Below are 10,930 nucleotides of genomic sequence, written 5' to 3' on the forward strand. Positions count from 1 at the left end.
AAAAAAAAATTCGAAAACCTGGCACAGAATCATGATCTGGTAGTCATGGAATACTTAAAATATTTGGACAGTTTGCCAGAGGCATAACAATTTAGACATACTTGACTGACCTTAATGATAGTTTTCATCTTCAAAAAAAGAAGGAAAAGATAAGGGAAGCTGATGTTCTAGGCCTGAGTTGGATTAATAACTGAAACTAGTTCTCTGAATAGAAATGGTAGGAATACTCTAATAAGGGAAACACAAGATACTGAAATTTGTGGTAAGTTAAGAGAAAAATAGTTGGATTGCATATTTTAGGAGAACAGATCTATAATTGTGACAAAGGAAAAGCAAGATGCCATTATCACAAATTACACAAAAGAAGTCAGCCAATAAGGATATTCTTAGAAACAGCATTATCATAAATGAAATGAATTCAGTGGAGATTAAAAAAAAAGCTGTCTAAAGAAATATCTATAAATGGTCAAGAAGAGGGAACAAGATACCACTACTGTATCCCCAAAAGCAAAAGGACCTATTTGTAAAAAAAAAAAAAAAAAAAAAAAAAAATTAGAGAAGCTTTTTCTGCGCTAGAAAATAATTGAAAAATCAAGTGATATTCATCAGCTGGGGAATGACTGAACAAATTGTGGTATATAATTGTAATCGAATATTATTGTGCTATAAGAAATGTAAGATGGTTTTAGAAAAACCTGGACTTATGTGAACTGATGCAGAGTAAAGTAAACAGAACCAGAAGAATGTTGTATACAGTAACAGCAATAATGTGCAATGACCAATTGTGAATTATTTAGCTATTCTCAACAAACAATGATCCAAGACAATTCCAAAAGCCTCATGATTTGCAGGTGAATTGGGTTTAAGTGAGGCAGAGCTGTGCAGACTCCAACGAACTAACTGATAGAGCCTGAATCCAGATCAAACCATACTATTTTTCACTTTCTTTATTGTTTTTGTAAGTTTGTTTTTGTTCTGTTTTCTTTTACAACATTATTAATATGTAAATGTTATGATTGTACATGTATAACATATTAAAATGCTTACTGTCTCAGGAAGGGGGAAGAGGGAGAGAAATGAAGAGAATTTAGAATTCATTTTTTAAAATGAATATTGTGTATTGTTTTTCTATGTAATTAAAAATATTATTAACAAAAAAAATGGAACAAGGACAGGAAGTTATAGAAAAAGTCCAAGCATGGAATGTCTATGCAAAAATATTATGAAGATCACTAAAGCCCCCTAAGTGACTCAAAGCTGGTAATGAATATAAGAATTACACACATGGATTAAAAAAAAAGAAAATATATTAGAGGGCACTGGAGTGCTCAAAGAAGAGCTTATAGCTCTCTTCTGGCCAGAAACAGAGACTCTTTGGGTCATTAGTTCGGAAATGATATTGAATAACAAAGAAAATGCAGAAATATTGAAGTTTGCTTCTGTTTTTCCTACTAAGAAAAATGATCTTTTTAAGAATATTATTATAAGACCAAAATCTTCACAAGTAAAACTGCTATTTAAAACATGCCACGAACATAATAATTTCAAGAACAATTTCTATGAAATGCACTATTTTTCCAGAAGACAGTTTGAGCTATCATGTTCCTTCCTAGCCTTTCCGCATTATCATCTCTTCTAAATTAGACTAAGTATAGTTTCCAAACAAAAGAGGAAATCAAATGAAAGCATCTAATAACCACACAGAACATATCAAACTATATGGTTACAATAAATAACAATATTAAACAGTAGGTTTATGTTTTGGAATCTTTCTTCGATTATATCAAAATATTCTTTGCCTTAGATAAATGTGAAAATTTTAACCCAAGAAATGGAACTATCGCAACTAAAAGATTTGACAAACTTCAGTACCACTAATACAGGTATCAAAATATCCTGGAAACTTTAATCAATATATAGTGCTAGAATTGGACCACTATCATAGGATAAACTGTTGTCTGCACTTACTGAGATATATCATTGGTACATAAAAGACCAACATTGTTAATAGATACTTAAGAACAGGATGACATTGTTAATAGATATTTCCATCCAAATATAGTCTCCAAGCAACATAGAATGAAAAGCCTTCAAAAAAAAAAAAAAGATATAGCAGACTAGATAAAAATCATGTGGAAAATGAGTGAATATCTTTTCTGTTTCTCTCTATACTATGGGAGCTGTATCAAGAATATTTTTAGTGAGTCTACAGAAAATTGTCTACATTCTAATAATTTTTTTCTTATTTAGTTTTTCAGTCATGTACAATTCTTCATGACTCCATGGACCATAGCATGTCAATATTGTCCTTGACAAAAATACTGGAGGAGAAGATGGCAGAGGAGGTCAGAAAATTCCAAGCTTTCAATATTTTCCTCCACAAAAGAGATAAAACAGCACCTTAAAGCAAACACAGAACATTAAAAATAAACAAGAGAAGGGAAAAAACCAGGAGTGCTCCTGGGACAACTGGAAAAGATCTGAAGAAAAATCCTGGGACTAAGTTTGACCCCTGTGAAGAGTAAACACCTTCAAGGTAGGGACTGCTTAAAGCCCTGGGGTTAGCTGTGTTGGGAGGTTGCCTCCACCCCAACCACAGGAACTTTTATCCATGGAAAAAACAGTGAGAGGAGTTGGGTGTCTAAGCCGGAGAAGATAGCAGGAACCTCTGCTGACAAGGAAGAACAGATCCAGCTGTGCTGTGGAGATGTGTATTTGGGGGCGATAAAGAACCAGCACATGCCCAGTGGGTATAGAAGCAGTGGGGTGGGGATGTCACTGGCTGGGGGCACTAACTGATTGGAGGTCTTGGTTTGGGTTTGTCAAAGAACTTAAGGAGGATCTGGGGCCAGAGGCACCATCTTCCATGCCCCAAGACCAGAAGTTAATACAAAAAAAAAATTACCAAAAAAAAAAATTGCACAGGAAAAGGAGAAAGAATTCAATCATACAGAGTTACTGTGGGGATAGGGAAGACTGTGGTTCATCTTCAGATGAGGATAGTGAAGCAAAGAAATCTTCTTCTACCCCAAAGAGTATTGTTAAATAGTCACCTGACCCAAAAGAAGTCACAGAAGAACTTAAAAAAAGACTTTAAAAATCAAATAAGAAAGATTGAGGGAAAACTTAAAAAAAATAAGAGCAATCCAAGAAAAAGAAGATTTAGAAAAGAAAGCTAATCAATTTCAAAAGGAGATCCAGAATCTTAAGGAAGAAAATGACTCCTTGAAAATGAGAATTGGGAGGCAGAGCCAAGATGGCAAGTAGAAAGACACACATACACTAGCTCCGAACCCATAGCCCATAAAATATCTGTAAAGAAGAACTCCCAACAAATTCTGGAGCAGCAGAAGCCACAGAACAACAGAGTGGAGGAGATATCTGTTCCAGAGAGCCCAGAAAAACCAACACGAAAGGTCCATTACACCCCAGACCCAGAGCCAAGCCCACCCCTGCCTTGGCCACATAGGACTGAGAGGAGCAGATCAGAGCAGGCTTCAGGGACAGAATCTCCAGCAGCCACGCAGGTCCCTCCACCCAGGGGCCCCAAAGGTTGGTGAGAGGGTCTTCTCAGCTTGCCGAGAGGGGGTGGGGTGCCCCCAAACTCAGGCCCCCTTGGGAGGCAACAGCAGAGGCCGCAGCAGACAGGGGCTCTCCAAGCAAGCAGGAGCCTGGATCCATTGTTGAAGGTCTGTGCATAAACCCCCTGAGGGAACTGAGCTTATGTTGTGGCCCTGCCCTGACCTGAGCACCTCAACTTAATCTCACACTGAATAGCAGCCCTGCCCCAGCCCAAAGCCCTGAGGCTGGGAAGCAGCATTTGAATCTCAGACCCCAAGCACTGGCTGGGCAGATCTGGAGGCAAAGTTGGCGTGAAGAGAATACTCAGAAGTCAAGTCACTGGCTGGGAAAATGCCCAGAAAAGGGAAAAGAAATAAGACTATAGAAGGTTACTTTCTTGGTGAACAGGCATTTCCTCCCTTCCTTTCTGATGAGGAAGAACAATGCTTACCATCAGGGAAAGACACAGAAGTCAAGGCTTCTGTATCCCAGCCCACCCAATGGGCTCAGGCCATGGAAGAGATCAAAAAGGATTTTGAAAATGAAGTTAGAGAGGTGGAGGAAAAACTGGGAAGAGAAATGAGAGAGATGAAAGAAAAGCATGAAAAGCAGGTCCACACCCTGCTAAAGGAGACCCAAAAAATGCTGAAGAAAATAACACCTTGAACAATAGGCTAACTCAACTGGCAAAAGAGGTTCAAAAAGCCAATGAGGAGAAGAATGCTTTCAAAAGCAGAACTAGCCAAATGGAAAAGGAGATGCAAAAGCTCACTGAAGAAAATAGTTCTTTCAAAATTAGAATGGAACAAATGGAGGCCAATGACTTTATGAGAAACCAAGAAATCACAAAACAAAACCAAAAGAATGAAAAAGTGGAAGATAATGTGAAATATCTCATTGAAAAAACAACTGACCTGGAAAATAGATCCAGGAGAGACAATTTAAAAATTATGGGCCTACCTGAAAGCCATGACCAAAAAAAGAGGCTAGACATCATCTTTCATGAAATTATCAAGGAAAACTGCCCTGATATTGTAGAACCAGAGGGCAAAATAAGTATTCAAGGAATCCACAGATCAACACCTGAAAGAGATCCAAAAAGAGAAACTCCTAGGAGCATTGTGGCCAAATTCCAGAGTTCCCAGGTCAAGGAGAAAATATTGCAAGCAGCTAGAAAGAAACAATTCAAGTACTGTGGAAATACAATCAGGATAACACAAGATCTAGCAGCTTCTACATTAAGGGATCGAAGGGCGTGGAATAGGATATTCCAGAAGTCAAAGGAACTAGGACTAAAACCAAGAATCACCTACCCAGCAAAACTAAGTATAATACTTCAGGGGAAAAATTGGTCTTTCAATGAAATAGAGGATTTTCAAGCATTCTTGATGAAAAGACCAGAGCTGAAAAGAATATTTGACTTTCAAACACAAGAATGAAGAGAAGCATGAAAAGGTAAACAGCAAAGAAAAGTCATAAGGGACTTATAAAAGTTGAACTGTTTACATCCCTACATGGAAAGACAATATTAGTAACTCTTGAAACTTTTCAGTATCTGGGTAGTGGGTGGGATTACACACACACACACACACACACACAGCACAGAGTGCATTGAATAGGATGGGATCATATCTTAAAAAAATGAAATTAAGCGGTGAGAGAGAAATATATTGGGAGGAGAAAGGGAGAAATGGAATGGGGCAAATTATCTCTCATAAAAGAGGCAGGCAAAAGACTTTTTAGTGGAGGGAAAAAGAGGGGAGGTGAGAGAAAAACATGAAGTTTACTCTCATCACATTCCACTAAAGGAAGGAATAAAATACTCACTCATTTTGGTATGAAAACCTATCTTACAATACAGAAAAGTGAGGATAAGGGGATAAGCAGGGTGGGGGGATGATGGAAGGGAGGGCATGGGGAGGAGGGAGAAATTTGAGGTCAACACTCATGGGGAGGGACAGGATCAAAAGAGAGAATAGAAGTAATGGGGGACAGGATAGGATGGAGAGAATTACAGTTAGTCTTATACAACATGACTATTATGGAAGTCATTTGCAAAACTACACAGATATGACCTATATTGAATTGCTTGCCTTCCAAAGGGAAGGGGTGGGGAGGGAGGGAGGAAGAGAAGTTGGAACTCAAAGTTTTAGGAACAACTGTCTAGTACTGTTCTTGCTACTAGGAAACAAGAAATACAGGTAAAGGGGTATAGAAAGTTATTTGGCCCTACAGGACAAAAGAGAAGATGGAGACAAGGGCAAAGGGATGATAGAAGAGAGGGCAGACTGGTAATGGGGGCTATTAGAGTGCTCAGTGTTTTGGGGTGAGGGGAGGGGACAAAAGGGGAGAAAATTTGGAACCCAAAATTTTTCAAAAATGAATGTTAAAAGTTAAATAAAAAATAAAAAAGGAAAGAAGGAAAGAAAGAAGAAAGGAAGGAAGGAAGGAAGGAAGGAAGGAAGGAAGGAAGGAAGGAAGGAAGGAAGGAAGGAAGGAAGGAAGGAAGGAAGAAAAAACATGAGAATTGGGCAAAAGGAATCCAGCAAAGACATGAGGCTAAGAAGTAATAAAACGAAATTTAAAAAAATGAAAAAAAAATAGAAGACAATGGAAAACATTTTAAACAACTAATCTGGAAAACAGATCAAGAAGAGAAAATATAAGAATAATCATATTACCTTAAAGGTATGATTGAAAAAAAAGAATATTGATACAACAGCACAAGAAATAAGTAAAGAAAATTGTCCTAACATATTACAAGAGGGAAAAGTAGAAATAGAAAAAATGCACTCATCACCACCTGAATGAGATACTAGTAGGAAAACTCCTAGGAATATTATACTCAAATGCAGAAACCCCTAGTTCAAGGTTAAAATGTTACAAGCAACAGGAAAAAAACAATTTTTCATGTTGCCATGCCGTACTTAGAATCATAAGAGGCGTACCAGTGACAGCACTGAAAGATTGCAGGTCTTGGAACACTGTATATCAACGAGTAAAAAAATTGGGCTTCTGGCCAAAGATCTCATACTTAGCAAAGCTAAGCATAAAGCTGAATGGAAAAACAAAAAAGGATATTTAATGAACTGCCGTACTTTCAAGACTTTGTGAAAAAAAAGAAAAATGCCCTGAAATTAATAGAAAATTTGACATACAACAGCCAAGAGATACAAACCAAAGACCAAAAAGGAAAGACTTTATTTTTTTATGTATGTAAAATGTAAAGGGTATGTCTAAGACTGTTATTGGTAATTGGGTAGTTCAAAAGAAAGATGGTAGTAGACCTGAACTAAAAGTAAAACCATTCAGGAACAGCTAGAAAGAATAATTATCTTATATGAATGATTTGTGACAGGAAGAACATATACAGAGGAATCAGACGAGGGAGGAGGGTTGGTAATTCCAGAAACCTACTTTAATCCAGAATGGGTTCAAGAGGGAACAATACATATACATTTAGAAGAGTATAGAAGTCTTCAAAATTCAGAAAGAAATACAAGGCTAAGGGGGGGAGGAATGGGGAGAGGATAAGTGAGGGCTCTTTAGAGGTGAGGGTGAAGAAATAGGTCAAAGGAGCATATAAAATGGTGTTTGGATTTGTGGGAAGGAGAGGACAAAGGAGGGGTTAATTGAGGGGGAGAGGTTAAGTAATCAGAGGGCAGGTAGTGGGTTGAAGTAAAGTAGAGGAGTTAGGAGGGATAAGGAATAAGAGATATGCACAAATACAAAGATAAGCAAAGATTAAGAGTATAATCTCTTAGGGAAAGTATATGTTCATATGTGTGTGTGAATGTGTGTGTATGTGTGTATCAATAAATCTGGGTTTAATTGCAGCCTGGGGGAGGGAAGAGGAGAGGAAGGAGGGAAAAAAGGACACAGAAAAAAGTATAGAGAACAAAAGAATACCTCCAAGGAAGCAAAGAAAAGACGGATTAGCCTTTAACACAATATGCAGTATTTATTATAGGCTTCCTTGAAATGGAAATTTATTGCTCTATATTGTGAATCCTTTCTTACATTCTGCTACGCACATGACTTTTGTTTTCTTTTCTCATTTTATGTTTGTTTTAATACTTAAGTTTATAATGTTTTTTTTTTCTTATCACATATTTAAGTTTTAGTATTCAAATTTAAGTTTAAAAAGATACAATTTAAAACAACAAGAAGAACAAAAATACTGGAGTGGTTTGCCATTTACTTCTTCAGTGGATTAAGTTAAGTGACTTGCACAGGGTCACATAGCTGATGTCTGAGCCTACATCTGAACTCAGATCTTCTTGATTCTAGGCCCAGGGCCGTATTTAGCCACCTAGATGCCTTCTCTAATATTTTTGTTCAATTAAGAAAATATTATTTTATCCAGATTTGCAGTTGTCCATAGAATATTAAATATACAAAAAATAGTAAGTGTCGTTCCAGGCGTGTGTGTGTGTGTGCGTGCGTGCGTGTGTGTGTGTGCGCATATGCGTGTGTGTGCATGTGTGCGTGTGTGTGCATGTGTGCGTGTGTGCGTGCATGTGTGTGCGTGCGTGTGTGCATGCGCACGTGCGTGTGTATGCATGTGTGCGTGTGTGTGTGCATGTGCGTGTGCTCATCCTTCGTTGCCGAAGAAGACCATGCCATCAGAGAAATGATGACATGACTTGCACTTGACTTTGTTTTGAGTGAGGGAGGGCTGTGTGAGTCACCGTCCTCTCTTCTCCTCCAGAGCCATCTGAATCCAGTGACCAGATAGTCATCAGGATGACTGGAGATGACCCAGGATGAGGCAATTGGGATTAAGTGACTTGCCTAAGGTCACACAACTAGTGAGTGTCAAGTGTCTGAGGTGAGATTTGAACTCAGGTCCTCCTGACTTCTGCACTGGTGCTCTATCCACTGCACCACCAAGCTGCCATTCCAGGAATTTTCCAACTACACCCCTTCAAAAAGATGAAAAAGGAGATAATACAATGCTTCAGAATCTCTCAAAGGAAATGACCATGTGTGCAATGTATAGTGGGGCATATAGTGGGCATTGAGACCACTGTTTTAGCTATGAAAACCTAGTTGGAATCCTGAAATGTCGGCCAGGTGGGCTCTAGTGATGCCATGGACTTGCATTATTCCTCAGTCAGCATGATATAATTTCTTCATTGAAATGAAGAAGTAGACAAGATTGCATAAGGTATCAGTCAACAAGTAGTTACTAAGCATCTGCTTCATTCCAAGCATTGTACTAGATTCTGGGGATGCAAAGAAAGATTAAAAGTAGCTTCTGCTCTCGAGGAGCTCTCAGTGTGATGGAGAAGCCAACATGCAAATAATTCTGTGCAACCAGAATATATACATGATAAATTGGGCATAAACTGAGAGAAAGACATGATGATTAAGGATGACTGGGAAAGCTTTCTTATAAAAGGTGAGGCTTCAGCTGAGAGCTAAAGGAAGCACAGGAAGCTAGGATACAGAAATGAGGAGGGAGGGTCTGTGGCTCCAGACGTTATATATAGAAGTAGAGAAAAAGATATGTGCTCAGTGTAGGGCAATATTTTATACTAATTAGATCTATCAAAAAATGGAACAGTCTTGCTTGCTTTCAGAGTTCTGTAAATTTTTATCAGTGGAGCAAGGTCTTTGATACCCTTGCTATCAGTAACTTTCCTTGACCAGGTTCTGTGGTCACTACAATAGGTGTCTTAAGTCACTTTCTATGCAGCTATTATCCCTAACTTTTACTTAGTTAATGTGTGTATAGACTTCATCTCAGCCTTGATAGCATCATCCTCCCCAAGTGAGAGTGACCATCCTGACATAAAGGACTGTATACTACCCGTTCAAGAATCCCCAAATCAGTTTTTCATGCTTCAGCAACATGGCGGCCTCGATAGCAGCTTTGGGGTCCTCCCAGACTTCGACCTTGGCTCCAACCTCAACCTCAGTGTCTGCCCTGCATCCTGCCAGAGATCCAGGGCCAGACCCTGGTGTCAGTGCCTCCCTGGGATACCCTGACCCTGGTGTTGCCACAGGCCCTGCCCTGTCCTTGGCTCTCGGCAGCCACATGGTCCAGCTACACTTGATCATCTTTGCTTCCATCATGGACAGCTGTGAATATTGCAAAGAGGGCATGAACTGAGTCATCTGCACTTTGCTCAGAACATGACACTCAGTAAAAGTCACCAACTGCTTTTCAGTGCCACATAATGAATCTGAAAATAGGTTTGCTATGGATGTGGAATTTGCAAAAAGTATGTATGAATTATACAAAAAATGTCTCTACTAGTAAGCTTATTCTGGTCCATTATGCCACAGGCTATGACATCAAAGAACGCTAGATGCTGGTGCTGATTCATGAGTACTGCAGCTGAGAAGTCTATGTCCCCATTCACCTCACTGGGGATACTAGCCTCCAGAATAGATGAATGAGCACCAAAGTCTATGTCAGTGCTTCCATGAGTGTTCCTGGAAAAATGATGGAAGTGATGTTCACTCCTCTGTCAGTGAAATATGTCTACTAATGATACAGAGCAAATTAGAATTGACCTGATTATGAAGACATATTTCAGCCCCAACCTTGTGATCGGCCTTTCAAGTGATCTGCAGCAATTTGGTGGGGCATCAGCCAGAATACAGGAGGCTCTAAGTATAGTGTTACAGTATGCCAAGAATAAGTGTCAGCTCACAACACCATAGGTCATTTCTTTTTTTAAAATTATTTGTTTTCTATTTTCAACAATCACTTTCATAAGTTTTAAATTTTCTCCCTTTCCCTCCCGTGTCCCTCCCCAAGATGGCATGTGCTTTTATATGGGTCCTACACATACATTCATATTAAATACATTTTCACATTAGTCATATTGTATAGAAGAATTAAAATGAATGGTAGAAACCATAAGAAAAATGAAAATAAAACAAAGCATAAGACAAGTGAAATAATCTGCTTGCTTCTGCATTCATATTCCATAGTTCTTTCTCTGGATGTGAATGGTATTTTGCATCGAGCCCTTTAGGACTGTTTTAGGTCCTTGCATTGCTGTGAAGAAACAGTTCTCACACACTGTGTCTGTTGCTGTGTATAATGTTCTCCTGGTTCTGCTTATTTCACTCAGTATCAGTTCATTTAAGTCTTTCCAATTTTTTTGAAGTCTGCCTGTTCATCATTTCTTACAGCACAATAGTATTCCATTACATTCATATTCTGTAACTTGTTCAGTCATTCCCCAATTAATGGACATTCCCTCAATTTCGTGGGTTGCTTCTTGATGGGCCTGATTAGTATTTTGAGACTACACTAAACAGCAACGTCAATGACCTGCTGATGGAGACTTACCTTGCCAACCTAACCCAGTCACAAATTGCTATCAATGAGAAACTTGTGAGCCTATAA

General features: G+C 38.7%; 1 pseudogene; it reads left to right on the forward strand.

Annotated features, from left to right (window-relative positions):
* The first annotated feature begins 9,418 nt into the window (after positions 1-9,418).
* LOC140511187 (eukaryotic translation initiation factor 3 subunit F-like) lies at positions 9,419-10,930 on the forward strand (annotated as a pseudogene).

The sequence above is a fragment of the Notamacropus eugenii genome, chromosome 6 (assembly GCF_028372415.1).
Source record: "Notamacropus eugenii isolate mMacEug1 chromosome 6, mMacEug1.pri_v2, whole genome shotgun sequence".
NCBI lineage: Eukaryota > Metazoa > Chordata > Mammalia > Diprotodontia > Macropodidae > Notamacropus > Notamacropus eugenii.